Source organism: Oryctolagus cuniculus, chromosome 3, assembly GCF_051225735.1.
Source record: "Oryctolagus cuniculus isolate XC-2025 breed Fujian yellow rabbit chromosome 3, ASM5122573v1, whole genome shotgun sequence".
Lineage (NCBI taxonomy): Eukaryota > Metazoa > Chordata > Mammalia > Lagomorpha > Leporidae > Oryctolagus > Oryctolagus cuniculus.
The window spans coordinates 1,819,144-1,837,062 of record NC_142869.1 but is presented as its reverse complement, the minus strand read 5'-3'; the positions used below and the strand labels follow the sequence as shown (position 1 = coordinate 1,837,062).

General features: G+C 64.0%; 1 protein-coding gene across 1 annotated transcript in view; it reads left to right on the top strand.

Annotated features, from left to right (window-relative positions):
• Window positions 1-1,008, top strand: part of TWIST2 (twist family bHLH transcription factor 2) — a 39,484-nt gene extending 38,476 nt beyond the window's left edge. The window contains exon 2 of the mRNA XM_070071476.2: window positions 400-1,008. The gene's annotated coding sequence lies outside the window, so the exon portion shown is untranslated. The remainder of the gene's footprint in view (window positions 1-399) is intronic.
• The last annotated feature ends 16,911 nt before the right edge of the window (window positions 1,009-17,919 follow it).

Here is a 17,919-nt window from a genome sequence, read left to right as displayed (position 1 = left end):
GCACACCACGCGTGTGACGTGTGAACAAGCCCCAGGATGGCCCAGTTGTCCGAGGTACCGCTGGGGACGCTGGGTGACGTGTACCTGGGAGCGTCTGCGCGTTCGGTGTGCGTGGCATCCTGTGCACCTGTGATTACGCCCCACTCTCCACGTCCTTCCACCCTCAGTCACAGCCACCACCCGGGGCCAGGGGCCGGAGCCTTGGACAGGGCACACGGGGAGGGTGCAGGAGCTCCGCGCGGGGCCTGGGTCCCGGGCAGCCGGCCCCTGCCCCAGGCCCTGGAGGCCGAGCCAGCCCGGAGCCCTCTCCTGCCGTCCACCGCGGGGCTCCCCCCTGCAGGCCGTGTCCACCAGCACAAGGGCTGTCCCACAGTGACTCACCGCCTCCTTGTCTTCCAGGCCGTCCCGTGTCTGGGGCACGAGCGGAGCTGGGCTGCATCCGGACACAACCTGGACGACCCCAAGGACCCCGACGAGCCCACAGAGGCAGCGCGTGGGACGGGAAGGCAGCAGCGCCGGCCGCGAGCCGCTCCCCCAGAGTCATCCTCCAGGCACAAGGGCACGGCCACCGCCCTCCCGGGGACGCTCCCTGGTCGCCGCCGGCTCTCCGGGAGTTTCCGTCTGGGTTCCGTTTGAGGGGGGGGCCTGTGTGTTTTGAGGCTCCCTGGAGTCAGGAACTTTGATAAGGATTTGGGTTTTGCATTTGTATCTCCTCCTAAGTGCCTTCCTAATGTATATTTTTTTAATAAAACACAAACGCGCTCTTGTACAATTCTGTGTAAGCCGGCCCCTGGCTCTCGCGAGGGACCCGAGTGCCGCCCTCCCCCGCCGCTCTCTCCGGGGCTGGCTCAGCCGCCCCCCCTTTTCTTTCGTATTTTCTATTTCAGTGTATATGTTGCTTCCGTGTTTTATTTATTGAGATATTTTTACGAGCTAAGCGACGGCAGTGTGGCTGTGTGTACCGCCCCGCCCCTCCCCCGCCCAGGAGCAATAAAGGACCTGCCCCCAGCCCTGGTCTCCATCTCTCTGTCGCCTCCACCGCAGCAAGGAACACGGCTCAGGCAGGGCTCCCGCTCGCGTTCCAGGGGGCCACAAAGGCTGCAAAATAGACTGCACGGAGTCACGGAAACTTCTAGAAGAAGCAGCCGCTCCAGCGTGGCTGCGGTGCTGACGGGGCCAGGCCTGGGCAGCGGGAGAGGCCAGCCTCGGGCGGCCACGGGCTCGCGTCCTCCGCTGCGTCCCTGCAGCCCCGGTGGTGGAGACGGCCGCTGCCCGCTCTCACCCGAGCACCTGCCCCGCCCTGTGTGCCGTCCCCTGCTGCCCCAGGCCAGTGCCAGCCGGTGCTCCTCCACCAAGCCTTCCAGGGGGTCCCTCAGTGTCCCCAAATGCAGCATCCGTGCCTCTCCTGCCTCCGCTCTGTGTGGGTCACCTTCAGACCCCGAGGCCTCTGCCCGTGCTGAGTGGGGTCCCCTGGCATGCAGGTTGGCAGAGATTAAGGAGGGTGCACCTGTGTGCAGGTGAGACGGGGCCCTGCACGGCAATGCCCCAGAGACGCTGGCTGGGCCGAGAAGGGAAATCCGCGTGGGGCCTGGTCCACAGGGACCTCTGCCCCCGGGCCCCTTTGCTGGTCACCAGAGGGGGCTGGTGGCCAGTGGCTGGCCCACAGGGCGAAGGCTTCCAGCCCTGGGGACCACACCCGGTCACACCGCGCAGAGCCACCAGAGCCCTCTGGTACCACATCTGCTGCTTGGGGCTGACCTGGACCAAAGGACACAGATCCCAGCCAGGAGGCCGGGAGGGCGCGGGGGAGGGTGCGGGGGCTCCACGCGGGGCCGGGGTCTCTGGGGACCGTGGAGGCCTCTCTGCCTTCTCCCCCCCACCACGCCTGCTCCCAGCCTCACCACAAGGGCAGGGGCTCCTGCACCACCAACTTCACTCAACTCGCTGAACTGGCTCCCAGAGGGGACCACACAGCACTGGCTGCCTTCAGGGTCGGCTCCACCGGGAGGCATCCTGGCCACCCGTGGGGGGGTAGCTGCTGCCTGCAACACAAGCCCAGCACCCGCTGCATGGTGCAAGCACAGTACACACCCACACCACTCACGTGTGTGTACCACACACACGCACGCACACACACCACACTCACATATGCAGCTGTGTAAACACCACACACCACACCACTCACGTGTGTGTACCCACACACATGCACGCACACACACCACACTCACATATGCAGCTGTGTAAACACCACACACCACACCACTCACGTGTGTGTACCACACACATGCACGCACACACACCACACTCACATATGCAGCTGTGTAAACACCACACACCCACACCACTCACGTGTGTGTACCACACACATGCACGCACACACACCACACTCACATATGCAGCTGTGTAAACACCACACACCACACCACTCACGTGTGTGTACCCACACACATGCATACCCCACACTCACACACGTATGCAGGCGTGTATCCACACCATGTGCATGCATACACACATATACAGGCGTGTTCCCACGCCACATGCACACACACACACACACTCACGATGCAGGCGTGCACACACCACATACTCTCCTATACTCGCACGAGTACGCAATGCACACAACTTGAGCCCCTGGCGGAGGCTCTGGGAAGCAGTGAGAGTCCAGCCCTGCCCCAGGGTTTTCCTGCAGGGCCCCAGGGAGGCGTTGGGAGCCATAGAGATGGCAAAGGTCACAGCCCTTTGCCTGATGGGACTTGGAACAGAAGCAGTTCCAAGTCCTGTCACACACAGAGGTCAGAGGGCCTGGTGCAGCCTCTGTCCTGGCTCCCAAGTCACAAACTCCACGCTTCTCTGCCCAGGAACCCGAGCCATGCCTGCTCTACCTGCTGAGTGACAGCCCTGTCCCCACTGAGTGACAGCCCTGTGTCCCCACTGTGAGTGACAGTCCTGTGTCCCCTCTGCTGAGTGACAGCCCTGTGTCCCCACTGTGAGTGACAGCCCTGTGTCCCCACTGACAGCCCTGTCCCCACTGAGTGACAGCCCTGTCCCCTCTGCTGAGTGACAGCCCTGTGTCCCCACTGTGAGTGACAGCCCTGTGTCCCCTCTGCTGAGTGACAGCCCTGTGTCCCCTCTGCTGAGTGACCAGGCCCTGTGGGGACAAGGGACAAGGGGTGTCCCTGCCAGTTGGTGGACTTGCTGCCACCTGAGGGTCAGTTGTCCAAGGCCAAAGTCCATGCAGGCAGCAAGGTCGTATCCTGAGGCCTCGGACGCCCTGCTCGCCACGCCTGGCCCCTTCCCCACCCAGACAGCAGCACAGAGGAAAGAAGCCCCCTGCCCCCAAGCCTTGGCCCTCCCTGAGCTGTGTGTCCCTGGGTGTCCTCCCAGGCCACCTGCCGTGCACCTCTGGCAGGCGGCCACCCGGCTCCTCCTGGGGGTTCATCCCCAGTGCTGGGGCTTGTGCCCAGCCAGTCGCCAGCCTTGGGTCACAGGGAGATGTGCACGGGGCGGGCAAGTGGGCTGGGCGCCCTTCCTGCTCCCTCCCCACACGATCCCTAGACAAGGGCGCAGAGATGCCCGGCTTCCGGGATACACACGTGTGCATGCAGCTCTGTGCACCCGTGCGCATCTCTGGGTAAGTGGGCACGCGTGTTCTGTAACAAGCGTCCGGCCGAGGAGAGGGGACGTGGCCAGCGCTGCCCCGCATCACGGGACCCTCCCCCGCGGCTCCTGCTCTGGGGTCTCATGAGCAGCCCCACCTCCAGAGTAGGAGCTCCACGTCACGGGGCTGTGTAAGGAAAACTCCGCCCATGTATCCAGGCGTGTGGTGGCACCCGCAGGACCAGGGCTGGCCAGATGGGGGCCTAGCGGGGCAGCTGGCGGGGCCTCATGCCCAGGCCACCCCAGCATTGCACCCCAGCCTGAGGGAGAGGCCAGGGCCCAGGGGTGGGTTTTCATTCCGGGACAAGACCACGCCAGGCAGGGAGGGGTCTCGTGGCACTTCCGAGTCAAGCCTCACGCGTGGCCGGTTCCTGAGATGAGCCAGGGCAGAAAGATCCGATCCAAGCACCAGGAGTCTAACAGCCTGGCCACGAGGAGTCCCAGAGAGGACAGAGTGGGCACCTAGGGGAGGCCCCAGGAGAGTCGGCTGTGCACAGGCAGGCGCAGGGTCGGTGTCTGGGTCCCAGCTCCGTCACCCCCGCCCCACCCAGGCTCGGAGCAGTCCGCATCCTGAAAACCTGAAATAAGGGTGGGTGGTCTGCACAGGGGAGGGGTCCATTGTGGGGGCCGAACGGGCAGCGAAGGGGGCCCAGAGCCGGGGCCAGCAGGAGGCTGGGTGGGCTGCAGGGTGTCGGTAACGCTGTCCGGCTCCGCCCCAGCATGGAGAGAGCCAAGCGGGCAGGTGGCTGTGGGGGAAGCCGCCGTCTCCCAGTGAGGTTCACCTGCTGGGCAAACCTCAGAGGGCCCCGCGCAGGGCTGAGGTGGGGGAGGGACGCCCTCGGCACCCAGCGATGGCCACATATTTCTGTTGGCTCCGAGTGCAGACAGAAGAAAGTCAGGCCCCTGGACACTGCCCCCTCCCCAGATTCCGTGGTTTGAGGGGTGCTCAGCAGGGGTGCGGCCCGAGAGGTGTGGGGTGGCAGCAGGGGCTGCACCCATCCCTCCTGGCATCCTGAGGGGCCTGGGTCACTGGAGCTGGAGGAGGAGCCCCAACCTCGCTCTCCTTCCAGCCTCTCCGCTCCTCCCCCAGGTCCCCGCTGACCGCCGGGCAGAGGGCAGGGTTTGGTGGACCCAGAGTGGCATGGAGGGTGGATCTGGGGCCAGAGGGAGCCCCCTCACCCCCATGACCCCTCCCACAAGCTCTGCTGAGCCACAGAGGAGTGCGGAGGACAGCAGAGCCCTGACTCGGGGGACAGCGAGGCCCCCAGCCCCAGTTCCACCGGGCCCCAGGGACACCTGCCTGCCTCCCGCACCCATGCCAAAATGCCTGCGAGAGAAACAGCAGGACCGAGGGAGGGCAGGTGCCCCAGGCTGGGTCGGTCTCGCTGGCATCTTTAAGGCCGTGACGTCTGGGCAGCATTACTGACAAGTGCACAACAAGCCAAGGACACGCCGACGGTCAACCCAGGAGCACGGGACAGAGCGGGATTCCGTCTCGGGGAAGGCGATCGCCCCACAGCTGTGGCTGCGGGGACGACACCGGGGTCACAATGACACCCACTCAGCTGGCCACGAGACTCAGTCCCGAGGGGCTGTGGGCAGGAGGAACGGGGGAGAGAGCTACACGAGGGGGCCGCATCTCCAACTCCCACCTCAGGAGACCCAAGGTCAGGTCTGGGCTGAACACTCACACGGAACCTTCTATGCCAGCAGTTCCCGGTGGACCTGGAAGGCGCAGACAGAGGGGCTGGGAGCGGTGGCCTCTCGGTGTCTGGACCCTGGGTGTGCGGGGGAGGAGCCGCTTAGCATAGAAGGCTGCCGGTGTTTTACGGCGGATACCAGGGCCTTACAAATGGTCCGGGGAAACGCACCGGGGAAAGCCATGCGGGAATTTCAAAATCAGTTTACACCCACCGAGACGGGGCCTGAGTTCCACTTTCTACACATTGTGTGACGTTCCCTCAGGCTCAGTAGACGGAGGCTTGAGATGGACGGACAGATGGCAGGTGACTGACGATGGATGGAGATGATGATGGAGCATGGATGATACAGGATTGACAGATGATATAGCAAGATTCAGATGGATGACTGACAGACACAGATGATGGATAGGTAGATGATAAATCAGACGGATGAAGATGGTGATGATGCGTGGGTGATACATGATGGACAGATGATAGATAGATGGCTGACGGACACAGGTGATGGGTGACAGATGAAGATGATGACACGTGGCAGACAGATGATTGATAGGTGCCTGGGAGACGGGCTGAGGAGGAGGGTGCGGGGAGCTGAGCCTGCAGGTGACGCCCACAGAGGCTGGGCAGAGAGGAGAGAGGAGGTGTCTCTAAATTTAGTTTCATTTCGTTGAAAGGCAGAGAGACTGAGAGACTTTCCACCCTCCTCACTCCTCAAACGCCCGTAGAAGCCTTGGGTGGGAGCGTTTCTCCCAAGGACTGGAGCAGGGTGGAACCCGGCGTCGCCAGTGCAACCCTGGACACAAGGCAACATCTCAGCAATGGCGACCAAGAGGGGCAGCGGCCCAGGCAGTGTGGAGGACCAGCCAGGGCAAAGGTCACGGCCAGGGAGGAGCTACCAGGGCAAAGGTCACAGCCATGAAGGACCCCACAGGGCAAAGGTCACAGCCATGGAGGACCCGACAGGGCAAAGGTCACAGCCATGGAGGACCCGACAGGGCAAAGGTCACGGCCAGGGAGGACCTACCAGGGCAAAGGTCACGGTCATGGAGGACCAGCCAGGGCAAAGGTCACGGCCAGGGAGGACCTACCAGGGCAAAGGTCACAGCCATGAAGGACCCCACAGGGCAAAGGTCACAGCCATGGAGGACCCGCCAGGGCAAAGGTCACAGCCATGGAGGACCCGACAGGGCAAAGGTCACGGCCAGGGAGGACCCGCCAGGGCAAAGGTCGTGGCCACCATGTTCTGGATGCCCGGGTATTCTGGAGGCTGAAGCACAGCGGCATGTGTCCCAGGAGAGAGCTCTGAGCCGGCCGAGCCTGCGCAGGAAGCCCCCCAGGCAGCCCCCACTGCTCTCGGCCCAGGGCGGCCCTGACCTGCGGAGTCCACCTCGCCATCTGGCCTGGCGCCCTCTGACAGCGGACGCCCAACTTCTTCAGCAGCTGATGCAGAGGCTGCACAGACCTGGCTGCACTCCCTCAGGGTCACACGAGGTGGGGGGAGGGGGAAGGGGAGGGGGAGGGAGGGAGAGGGAGGGGGAGGGAGAGGGAGGGAGAGAGTGGGAGAGGGAGGGAGGGGGAGGGAGAGAGGGGGGGAGGGGAAGGGGGGAGGGAGGAAGAGGGAGAGAGTGGGAGAGGGAGAGGGGGAGGGGGAGGGAGGGGGAGGGAGAGGAGAGGGAGGGGGAGGGAGAGGGAGGGAGAGAGTGGGAGAGGGGGAGAGGGAGATGGAGGGAGAGGGAGAGGGGGAGGGAGGGAGAGAGGGAGGGAAGGAGGGAGAGGGAGAGAGAGAGAGCGTGCCCTCCCGTCTGCTGGCTCACTCCCCAAATGCTTCCCATGGCTGGGCCTGGGCCAAGCTGCCCCTGGGAGCGGGAGACACACCCATGATGCTGGGGGAGAGAGGCCTGGGCCCCCTCCCCCACAGCCCCCAGGGAGCCCGGCTCCAGCCCCAGGAGCGGTGCCCAGCGGCTCCAGTCCCAGGACGCCAACGCGCGGCCCGCGGCCCCAGAACCCGCTTGCCTCGGAGTCCACGGAATGGCACAGAGGCCGTCACCGGACCTCAGCCTCCCAGACGGGCAGGCGCTGGGAGAGCCGCCGGCTCCCATCACTCACAGCTCCGGGTTTGCCCCTCTGGGGGAGGGAGGAAGTGGGGGTGCCCGTGAAGACGACGGGCACGAGGCCTGTGGAAGGGAGGACTTGTAGCCGGATGGAAAGACTGCTTCCGGTCTCCCTGCTGGCACTTCCCCGAGTAAGACCACCCAGGGACACAGACCGGCAGCCCAGACGGCCCCTCCACCCACCACCGTGTCCCCTCCCGCCCACCTGGAGGAGGCCCAGCGGCAAGGCCATCAGATGGACGTTCACCTGCAGAACTGGCGTCCACAGAGAACCCGGGGAGCCTGGCTGCTCACCCACACCGGCAGGGAGGCCCCCACCTGGACTCCGCGTCCTGCCCAGACCGGCCACGGCCCCCTTTAAAAGCAAAGTGTCCCCCTGACAGCGGAAGTCGGCCCACGGATTTTGCAAGCTGAGCCTCGGCGTGCTCAGCCTGCAGGTGTCGGCCTTCTCGAGCCTTCCGGAGAGTTCTCTGCAGCCTGGAGGCGAGTGGAAGCAGCAATGAGGGTCTCTCCTGCTGCGCCTCAGAGCCGCCTGTGGACTCCCAATTCACTGGTCCCAGCGGGGTCGCTTAAATGCCCTGAGCCAGAGAGGAACGTGACTGCAGGGCCACGGGAACCCGGGCTCCCTGGGGGCCGCACTTCAGGCAGGGTGGAGGGCGGGCTGGGGGCGGGCAGCTCCAGCCCACGGCCCTGCCCTGGGCAGGAAGCGGCTGGTGGGCGCTGACTTCTCCGTGGGCGGCAGCTCTGGCGTCTTCCGGGTTTTGCTGGGTTGGAGGTGACCGCTGCCATCGCAAGCCTCCCCTGGGACGGATCTGGATGTGTCTGCCTTCCCACTTTGTGGTCCAGTCTTCCGCCTGGGAGGTTCTAGAATCTTCCAGACATGGACGTGGCCCCAATAAGAAGAGGGCTTTGGGGACTGGGAAACCAGCTTGGAGAGAATTTTAAGTGTGCACCGAAAGAAAGAAAGAAAGAAAGAAAGAAAGAAAGAAAGAAAGAAAGAAAGAAAGAAAGAAAGAAAGAAAGAAAGAGGGAGAGAGGAAGAAGAAAGAAAGAAAGAAAGAAAGAAAGAAAGAAAGAAAGAAAGAAAGAAAGAAAGAAAGAAAGAAAGAAAGAAAGAGAAAGGAAGGAAGGAAGGAAGGAAGGAAGGAAGGAAGGAAGGAAGGAAGGAAGGAAGGAAGGAAGGAAAGAAAAACCCACGGGGGTGGGGAGCGGTTTCCAGGGAAGAGGCTGTAGCCGACCCCAGTGTGTCAGCCCCTCCTCCCCAAGCACCCCGTTCCCTGCCGCAGTCACAGCAGGACCACAACAGGACCAGGCACGGCCCGGGCCTTCCACGGCCACCCAGGCTGGGAGGCCGGCAGAGCAACTCCGTGTCCCCTGTTCCAGACCCGTGGCCCTGGGACAAGCTGGCCAGGGAGGAAGACCCTCCTGCCCCGTGACAGCTGCCGGGGGAGGACAGGGCCCGCGCCGCTCCAGTGCGCATCCACCAGGCACCTGGCTGCTGTGCGCTTTCCGCCGCACCTTCAACCTCCGTGCTGCTCTTTCCACGACCTCACCAGGCCGCCCTGGTAGCTGCCGGGAAGAGCTGCAGGTGGGACACGACGGGAGCGGGGGGGGGGGGGGGGTGGTCTGACGGGGTGCTGGGCAGCCCCTGCCGGGAGCAGTGGCCAGGAGCACGTGCAGGCGGTGTCCCTGAGCTTCCAGGATGGGCACCCACTCCCTGCGCTGGGGACACAGGACCTGCCGAGCCCCCGAGGACGGGGCCCTATCTGTTTTGGTCAGGGTGGCGGTAGGGGGTACCCGTGCCCAGGATCAGGCCGGGCTCCCGGGGTGCATGGGGAGGAACTGGGGAGCTGGGATCCCGAACCCCCCCACTGGCTGGGAGGAGACGGCTCCAGACAAGACCAGAGCAAGGCTGTCCTGGAGCTGCACAGGAGGCCGGGACACGGTCCCTGAGTGCCCATGGAGAACCTCTGCACCCGAGCCAGCGCCAGCGCGGGGTCCCGCCGCGTGCTCCCCGCCCGTGTTGTGCCGGGGTCAGGCCTGAGTCCCGCGTGCTTCTGATCAGCAGGAGGATCACCCCCACGTTTGGGTGCTGTTCCCTGGCTGTAAGATGGGAGGAGAACCCCAGTTCTCGTGGCAGCAAAATCAACGTCCTTGATATAGCGTGGTTATTTCAGCCACGCCTTTGGAGTACAATAATCAGATTACGTGTAAGATGCGTTCACAAAGACGATCACACCCCGCCCCCCACGGCTCCCACCTTCCCTGGGGCCCCACACGCCGTGGAACACCGGGCACACCTTGGCAGAGCCCCTGGGTGCCGGGCGCCAGCTGACACCCTCAGGGCAGATGGGGGAGGGGTGTGGCCACGCACTCTGGGCCGGGCAACCACAGCCACACAGCCAAGGAGCGAAACAGGCACGGCTGTGACACCGTGGCCCTAGGGACGCCATGCGGGCTCTAAGCCTGGAGCTGGGAGGCACGGGGACCAGTGCTGGCCGGGCCCCTGGACGCCGTCACCAGGGCCCTGACCCCAGGCCGGAGCCCCTCCCCTCCACAGGCCCTGCTCCCCGCCCACTCAGCAAAGAAAGCCCAGAGAACGTTTTCCCTGCAATCCCCCAGCTCCCAAGTGCTCTAACTTCTGTTTCAAAACAGTGAGTGTGCTGTTAACAGAAGCTTGGCTGAGCCAAGTGCACCAAGGCCCGGGTCCCGCGCCCCGGGGGGACGTCAGGCTTCAGGGTGGGGGACAGAGGAGGGGCAGCGGGACGCCCTCGTTCTCACGCCCCCAGCAGCCCCTTACCCTGTGGCCCCACAGCCTGCAACCCCTGGGAAACCTCTGCAGAGTACCCAGAATCCACGCGGGCCACTGCCCTTCCTGCCCCGTGGTGGGGGCGCCTACCTCCGTCAGCAGGGACCAGGAGCCTGGCTGAGGGCAGAATGTGGAGGCCCTCGGTGACACCTGGTCTCTGGGTGTAGTGGGCTACGCCTCCACCTGCGACACCAGCATCCCTCATGGACACCAGTTCAAGTCCTGGCTGCTCCACTTCCGATCCAGTTCCTTGCTAACGGCCTGGAAAAGCAGCAGAGGGTGACCCAAGGGCTTGGGCCCTGCACTCACGGCGTGACCCACAGCTCTGGCTTTGGCCTGGCCCAGCCCTGGTCATTGCAGCCATCTGGGGAGTAAACCCTCAGAAGGAAGATTCTCTCTCTCTCTCTCTCTCTCTCTCTCTCTCTCTCCCTTTTTCTTAACTCTGCCTTTCAAATAAATAAATAAATCCTTTAAGAAAGAAGAAGTTGTCCGGTCCACATCCCCGCCCCCGCCCCCTCCCAGCTGTGCTGTGGCGAGTCCTTGATGGGCAGGTCTGGGTGGGGCTGAGCCCCCACCACGCAGGACGCTGCCTCCTGCTTCTCGCTCGTCCTTGAACTGGCGGCCCCTCCAGCGTTGCTCGGATGTTGAGAACCCCCGTTCTGACGCCAAGATGAACAAACGCGTCTCTCTATCCCGCTGGAATCCACCACCCACCAAGGCGGCCAGTTGGGAAGAGTTGTGCGTTCGCTCACCAGACAGCCCCCTGGCCCCACAGGCGCAGGCCCCCACTGGCTCTCCCGGGAGCTGCAGAAGTGCTAGAACCCCAGGCGAGGGCCCCGCCTGCACGCGGGCTCCCTGGAGAGCACATGTCCTCGCCCGCCGCCCTCTGTGAACCGGCCCAGCCGCCCCTCCCCGGCAGCTCATGGGTGCTGGGCCCGGCAGCAGCCAGCCGCTGAGCCGAGCCCGGCAGGGTCCTCCAGGGGACGGGCAAGCAGGCTGACCTCATGGCCGCGGGAGCTGAAGTCAAGAGGACGCTCTCTGGGGTCTGCAGCAGGGCGGGCGGGGGTGGGGCGGCAGCAGCAGGCACCTGAGCCTGGAGTGAGCTGGGGGGGGGGCTGGAGAGATGGGGGAGGAGCTGGAGAGATAGGGGAGGAGCTGGAGAGATGGGGGGGCTGGAGAGATAGGGGAGGAGCTGGAGAGATGGGGGGCTGGAGAGATGGGGGAGTAGCTGGAGAGATGGGGGCTGGAGAGATGGGGGGCTGGAGAGATGGGGGAGGAGCTGGAGAGATAGGGGAGGAGCTGGAGAGATGGGGGGCTGGAGAGATGGGGGAGTAGCTGGAGAGATGGGGGCTGGAGAGATGGGGGGCTGGAGAGATGGGGAGGAGCTGGAGAGATGGGGAGGAGCTGGAGAGATGGGGGGGCTGGAGAGATAGGGGAGGAGCTGGAGAGATGGGGGGCTGGAGAGATGGGGGAGTAGCTGGAGAGATGGGGGCTGGAGAGATGGGGGGCTGGAGAGATGGGGGAGGAGCTGGAGAGATGGGGAGGAGCTAGAGAGGTGGGGGAGGAGCTAGAGAGGTAGGGGGGCTGGAGAGATGGGGGGCTGCTTCGTGCTCACGGCCACCTTCCTGTCCCGGAGCCCCGCCCCCTGGAGCCCCAGGACCGGCGCTGTGCCTGTCCATCCACGCGCCAGTTTTGAAATGGCGAAATTAACACAGGGTCACAGGTTACCTGCTGCACGCGATCAGGGCGCACAGAAGGGAGGCAGCTGAGGGGCCCTGGGCTCGGGGCCGCTGGACGCGGGAGGGGCGGTGATGGCAGCCGGGCTGGTTTCCTGCCCGTGATGCTGTACTGCCGTTTTCTTTTCTTTTTTTTTTTTTTAGACAGAGACAGAAAGGTCTTCCTTCCGTTGGTTCACTCCCCAAATGGATGCTACAGCCAGCGCTGCGCTGATCTGAAGCCAGGAGCCAGGTGCTTCTCCTGGTCTCCCATGGGGTGCAGGGCCCAAGCACCTGGGCCATCCTCCACTGTACTCCCGGGCCACAGCAGAGAGCTGGCCTGGAAGAGGGGCAACCGGGACAGAATCCGGCGCCCCGACCGGGACTAGAACCCGGTGTGCCGGCACCGCAGGTGGAAGATTAGCTAAGTGAGCTGCGGCACCAGCCTTTTCCTTCTTATTTTTTAAAAAATATTTATTTTATTTGAAAGGCAGAATTATGGAGAGAGAGGTCATCTGTCCACTGGTTCACTCCCCAGATGGCCACAATGGCCAGAGCTGGACCAGACCGAAGCCAGGAACCAGGAGCCTCTTCTGGGTCTCCCACGCAGGTGCAGGGCTCCAGGCACTGGGGACATCTTCCGCTGCTTTTCCAGGCCATCAACAGGGAGCTGGATGGGAAGAGGAGCAGCCGGGAAGTGAACCAGTGCCCGTGTGGGATGCCGGCGCCACAAGAGGTAGTTTAACCTGCTTTGCCACAGCACTGGCCCCTGTACTGCCGTTTTCTAAGACGAACCCACAGCAGTAGCTGTTTGAGGGCGCCTGGGGCCGCCCTGTGACTTCGCATAACTGCCTGTAAGCTGTGATCATCCAGGGTCAGACATCTGATGCCCGTGTTTCGTCCCAGCGACCTGAGTTCAAGCCCCGGCCCTATTCTCTCTTGAACAGCCTGGCAGGCAGCAGGGGGTGATGAGCCTGGTAGTCAGGTCCCTGCTCCCAGCTCCAGCCTGGCCCAGGTCTGGCCACTTCATTGGTTGACTGACTTGTTAAAAGTTTCATTAAAAAGGAGCAAAAGGGGCCAGTACTGTGGCATAGTGGGTTAAAGCCCCAGCCTGCAGTGTTGGCATCCCATGTGGACGCCGGTTCGAGGCCTGGCTGCTCCACTTCCGATCCAGCTCTCTGCTGTGGCCTGGGAAAGCAGTGGAAGATGGCCCAAGTGCTTGCACCCGTGTGGGAGACCTGGAAGAAGCTCCTGGCTCCTGGCTTCAGATCGGCATGGCTCCGGCCATAGTGGCCCTCTGGGGAGTGAACCAGTGGATGGAAGACCTCTCTCTGTCTCTACCTCTCTGTGTAACTCTGTCTTTCAAATAAAAAATAAATCTTTCAAAAAAGAGAGAAATGAGCAAAAATGCAGAAAAATAAAATTTCATGAAGGAGATAGTGTCACTTGTGAACACAGTGCCTGTGTGTGCGGGGACACTGGGAGGAGCGGGTGGTGGCTGTGCGGGGACACGGGTTAGAGCAGGCGGTGGCTGTGCGGGGACACTGGGAGGAGCGGGCGGTGGCTGTGCGGGGACACTGGGAGGAGTGGGAGGTGGCGGCGGTGGCGAGCTCGGGCACCGGGGGTTTTCCCGGCAGCTGCACTGTTAGAAGCACTGATCTCCTGCTGTCACCACTCTTCCCCAGGTTCCTAGTGTTCTTCATTTTTGAAGATTTATTTATTTGAAAGTCACAGTAACAGGGACAGAGAGAGGGAGAAAGAGAGAGAGGGAGAGAGAGAGGGAGAGAGGGAGAGAGGAAGAGAGGGAGAGAGAGGGAGAGAGGGAGAGAGGGAGAGAGGGAGAGAGAGAGGGAGAGAGGGAGAGAGAATCTTCCATCCGCTGGTTCACTCCCCAGATGGTTGCAGCGGCTGGGGCTGGGCCAGGCTGAAGCCAGGAGTCTGGGTCTTCCACGTGGGTGCAGGGGCCCAAGGACTTGGCCATCTTCTACTGCTTTCCCAGGCCACAGCAGAGAGCTGGATGGGAAGTGGAGCAGCCAGAACTCAAACAGGATCTCCCCCCACCTCACCATCCGAGATCTCAAGGCCTCGTGCAGTTGGCCGGCTCCAGCTGGGGCAGTGGCCGTGGCGGGGAGCCCGGTGGTTCCCTCGGCACAGGCTCCCACTCTTTTCCTGGGAATCTGAACCCCAGAGGGCCCGGCAGATCCTGCAGCCTCCTGCAGGGCGATCCAGGAGGAACCCCGCCTGCCAGATGTGCCTGCCAGCTTTCCTGGGGACACACGCCAGGCCAGCATGCATGTGTGCACACGTGTGCACTCCCCGTTCCGCGCCCCTGCCGACCCCCACCCGGGCTGCCGGGGTCAGCGGCGACTCCCGTGGCAGGAGGGCCGGCAGCCCTCTGCCTCTGGCTCCTGTCCAGCCTGAGTCACTGCCCGCCCCGGCTGACGGGCGCTCAGGGAGTCGCTGGTGCAGCCCGAGAAGGGATCCAAGGCCTCCGGTTGCTGGAAGCCGGCGTGAGAAGCGCCAGCCGCTTGTCTCTGGGTGCCAGCGCACACAGCCCCATCCCGCCCTGCTCTGCGCTTTCCGGGTCTTTATTATTATTCATTTGCAAGTTCCCGCGTGCTCTCCACTCGCCGTCCTCCTCCGTGCTCGGCGGCGTCTCTTTCCTGCAGTTGTCCCGCATTTGCTTCTGCAGCCACGGTGATGTCTCAACGCGCTGCATACCATCCGTCCCCATAAAAACGGTTCTCATGGAACCCGGGGCCCGGGAGGACCTGGCCGGAGGCCTCGCTGGCTGCGCCCGCCCCGTGTCTCCGTGGGATGTGGCCGCCTTGGACGCAAAGCACAGGAGGTTTCCACGTGGCCGCCGAGCCAGGCCCCAGCCCCTCAGGCACAGAACGGGGGCTGCTCTGGGGGTCTCGGGTTTCAAAAGGCCCCCATGTCGCCCGAGAGGCTGGCCACACAAACGCACAACCACCTCGCCGCGTGTAAAGGCAGAACTGACCCGTGGCCCGCGCTGCCCGCCCGAGGAGCCGATGTGTCACCTGCAACAGTCCAGAGGGGACACCATGGCCGGCCCCAGGGGACCACAACTCCCTGCCTGTTGTCTCCGCCTCCAATTTACAGCCAACTGGAGAGCAGCAAGCCCGCTCCCCTGACTGATCATACGGGAACCCCGCTTCCAGTGGCCAACAGCCCCCGTCAGGGTCTACCCGGAGCCCCCGTGGAGCACCCCCCCACCTGCCTTTGTGCCCCTGCCGAGCCCCGTGACGGCGGCCGCCCCTGCCGCCCCTGGGCTGCACCTGTCTTTGCTGCTGCCGTCCACACTCGCACGCTGTGCCGGAGCCCGGCTCTCCCGGGGGCGCAGGCAGCTCTTGTTCCTGTGCCCCCCAGATGCTCCTGCAGGCTGGGGCTGCCTGCAGCTCAGTCCCACACCTCTGCGGGGTCGTCTGTGCCCTTGGAGCAGACCTCCCATGGTGGGGGGGCAGAATGTGGGAACTCTGCCCTACAGAGCGCGCTCCGACACTCCAGCCCCCCTCCAGCCCCGCCCACAATGCACACGCTTTGTACACCTGTGTCTTCACCTTTAGTGCCCTGCCCAGCCCCACTGCCATGGTGGTGTGCCTGCTCTTCCCACACCTTCCAAGACTCCTCTTCCAGGAAGCCCACCCTGCCTTAAGGTAGGACTCAGCAGCCCGGACCCCTCCCAGGTAATGGCTGCACCTGTTGGCTGCTTGCTGGCATCCTCAGCCCCACAGGCCCCCAGACCCAGCGGCCAGCCCCTCATTACAGCTCTGTGAGTAGCAAGGCTTCCCTGCCTGGTGGCCGGCGTGGAAAGTGGGCGCTGGCGGATGTCCCACCCTGACCTGCGTGCCCACAACCCGGGCAGCTGTTCTCCGAGCTTGTCTTCCATGAACATCTGTGAAGTCCGCTCCAGGAATCGCTCTGATTGGGATTTCCGGGAATGGGGCGCCGACGGCGGGGTCAGTGTCCCCCCTCGCCCTCTGCTGGCCCTGCGTCTGCTCAGCCGCCGCTCGGGCTCAGTCCCCACTCGTGCTTCTGTCCTGGGACCCAGCGGTAGGAATGGGCAGTGTGGGAACCGGGGCCCTGCTGAGCAGCGAGAGCTTCCCAGGGTGGTGCTCATAGCCCGGTGCTCTCCCACGTCCGGCCGCAAGACCACACCCACCCTCGTCCTGGTCCCCACATGGTCAGCAGAATGGGTCCCAGCCCCACCTACCCGGGGGTGCTGGAGACGAGGGCTGCAAACCAGGGCGGATAGGGACGTGTGGGAGGCCCTGAGCACCTGCGAGTGTCCCTCTGAGCCCCCACAGCCCGAATGGACGCACAGGGCCAGCCACGGCAGATCGTGCGGACCAAGACCTCTGGCAGGACACGCAGGGGACGGGAAGGGCTCTCAGGGAAACCGGCTCGCACCTCTGGGGCGCTGGGAGTTCTGACCGTGGCCGTCGCGGGGCCTGCACACCTCACTCACCCATTGCACGCCCCCAGCACCCCAGCACCCCCGCCCCCACTCTCCAGCTGCAGCAGGGCTGGGGGCCGAGCTCCGGATTATTCTGTCCACGCACACTTTTCCCATCCGACAGCTTTCTACACAGGGCCTCGGAGAATTCTGCAGAAGGAGCACCGCCCCCAAGCGTGAGTGCAGGCGCTGGGCCCTCTGGGAGGTGTTGCAGGGGCCTGGGGCCCCCTCCCCCCCACCTTGCTCTCTGGCGCCCCCACCAGGCGGCCCTGCTCCGCGCTGCCCTCCCAGAGCCCCGTTCACAGCTCCCTTGTCCCCGTTAGGGCTCTGGCTGTAACCAAGATGGAAGCAGGGAGACCGGTCCGACCTCCAGGCCGGCGCTCGCTACTGCCGGCTTCCAGCGGCGGCTGTGCCCTGAGGGTCCCGGGGTCCCCCAAGGCTGGTGCCAGGGTACCCCCAGCACACACACCGTGTCTCTGGAGAAGAGACAGCAAAGTGGCACCTCCTCCACTGTGGTACAGGCGCAGGTGGGACAGCTGTGCAGGAAATGCAGCCGCCTTCCCGCCTGTGGTGGTGCCCCGTAGTCCACGTCCACCCAGAAGCTCAGGCCGGCCTGGTGTGGAAGTGCGGTCTTTGCAGGTGCAGTCAAGGCAACTGCCTCAGCAGATCATTCTGGAAGCAGAATGGATCCTGACGGCACAACCGTCATCCTGGCAGGAAGCCTGCAGCGCCGGCGTCCCATGTGGGCGCAGGTTCGAGTCCCGGCTGCTCCACTTCTGATCCAGCTCTCTGCTGTGGCCTGGGAAAGCAGCGGAGGATGGTCCAAGTGCTTGGGCCCCTGCACCCATGTGGGAGACCCGGGAGAAGCTCCTGGCTCCTGCTTTGGCCTGGCCCACATTGTAGTCACTTGAGGAGTGAACCAGCAAATGGAAGACCTCTCTCTCTCTCTGCCTCTCCCTCTCTTTCTGCAATCTGCTTTTCAAATAAATAAATAAATCTCAAATACAAAGAAGAGGAGGCGAGGCCACAGACGGAGGGGAGGCCACGGGTGGAGGGAGGGGAGGCCACGGGAGGAGGGAGGGGAGGCCACAGGTAGAGGGGGGAGGCCATGGGCAGAGGGAGGGGAGGTCATAGGTGGGGGGAGGCCATGGGCAGAAGGAGGGGAGGTCATGGGCGGGGGGGGAGGTCACAGGCAGAGGGAGGGGAGGTCATAGGCGGGGGGGAGGCCACGGGCAGAAGGAGGGGAGGTCATGGGTGGGGGGGGAGGTCACAGGCAGAGGGAGGGGAGGTCATAGGTGGGGGGAGGCCACGGGCAGAAGGAGGGGAGGTCATGGGTGGGGGGAGGGGAGGCCACGGGCAGAGGGAGGGGAGGTCATAGGCGGGGGGGAGGCCATGGGTAGAGGGGGGAGGCCATGAGCAGAAGGAGGGGAGGTCATGGGTAGAGGGGGGA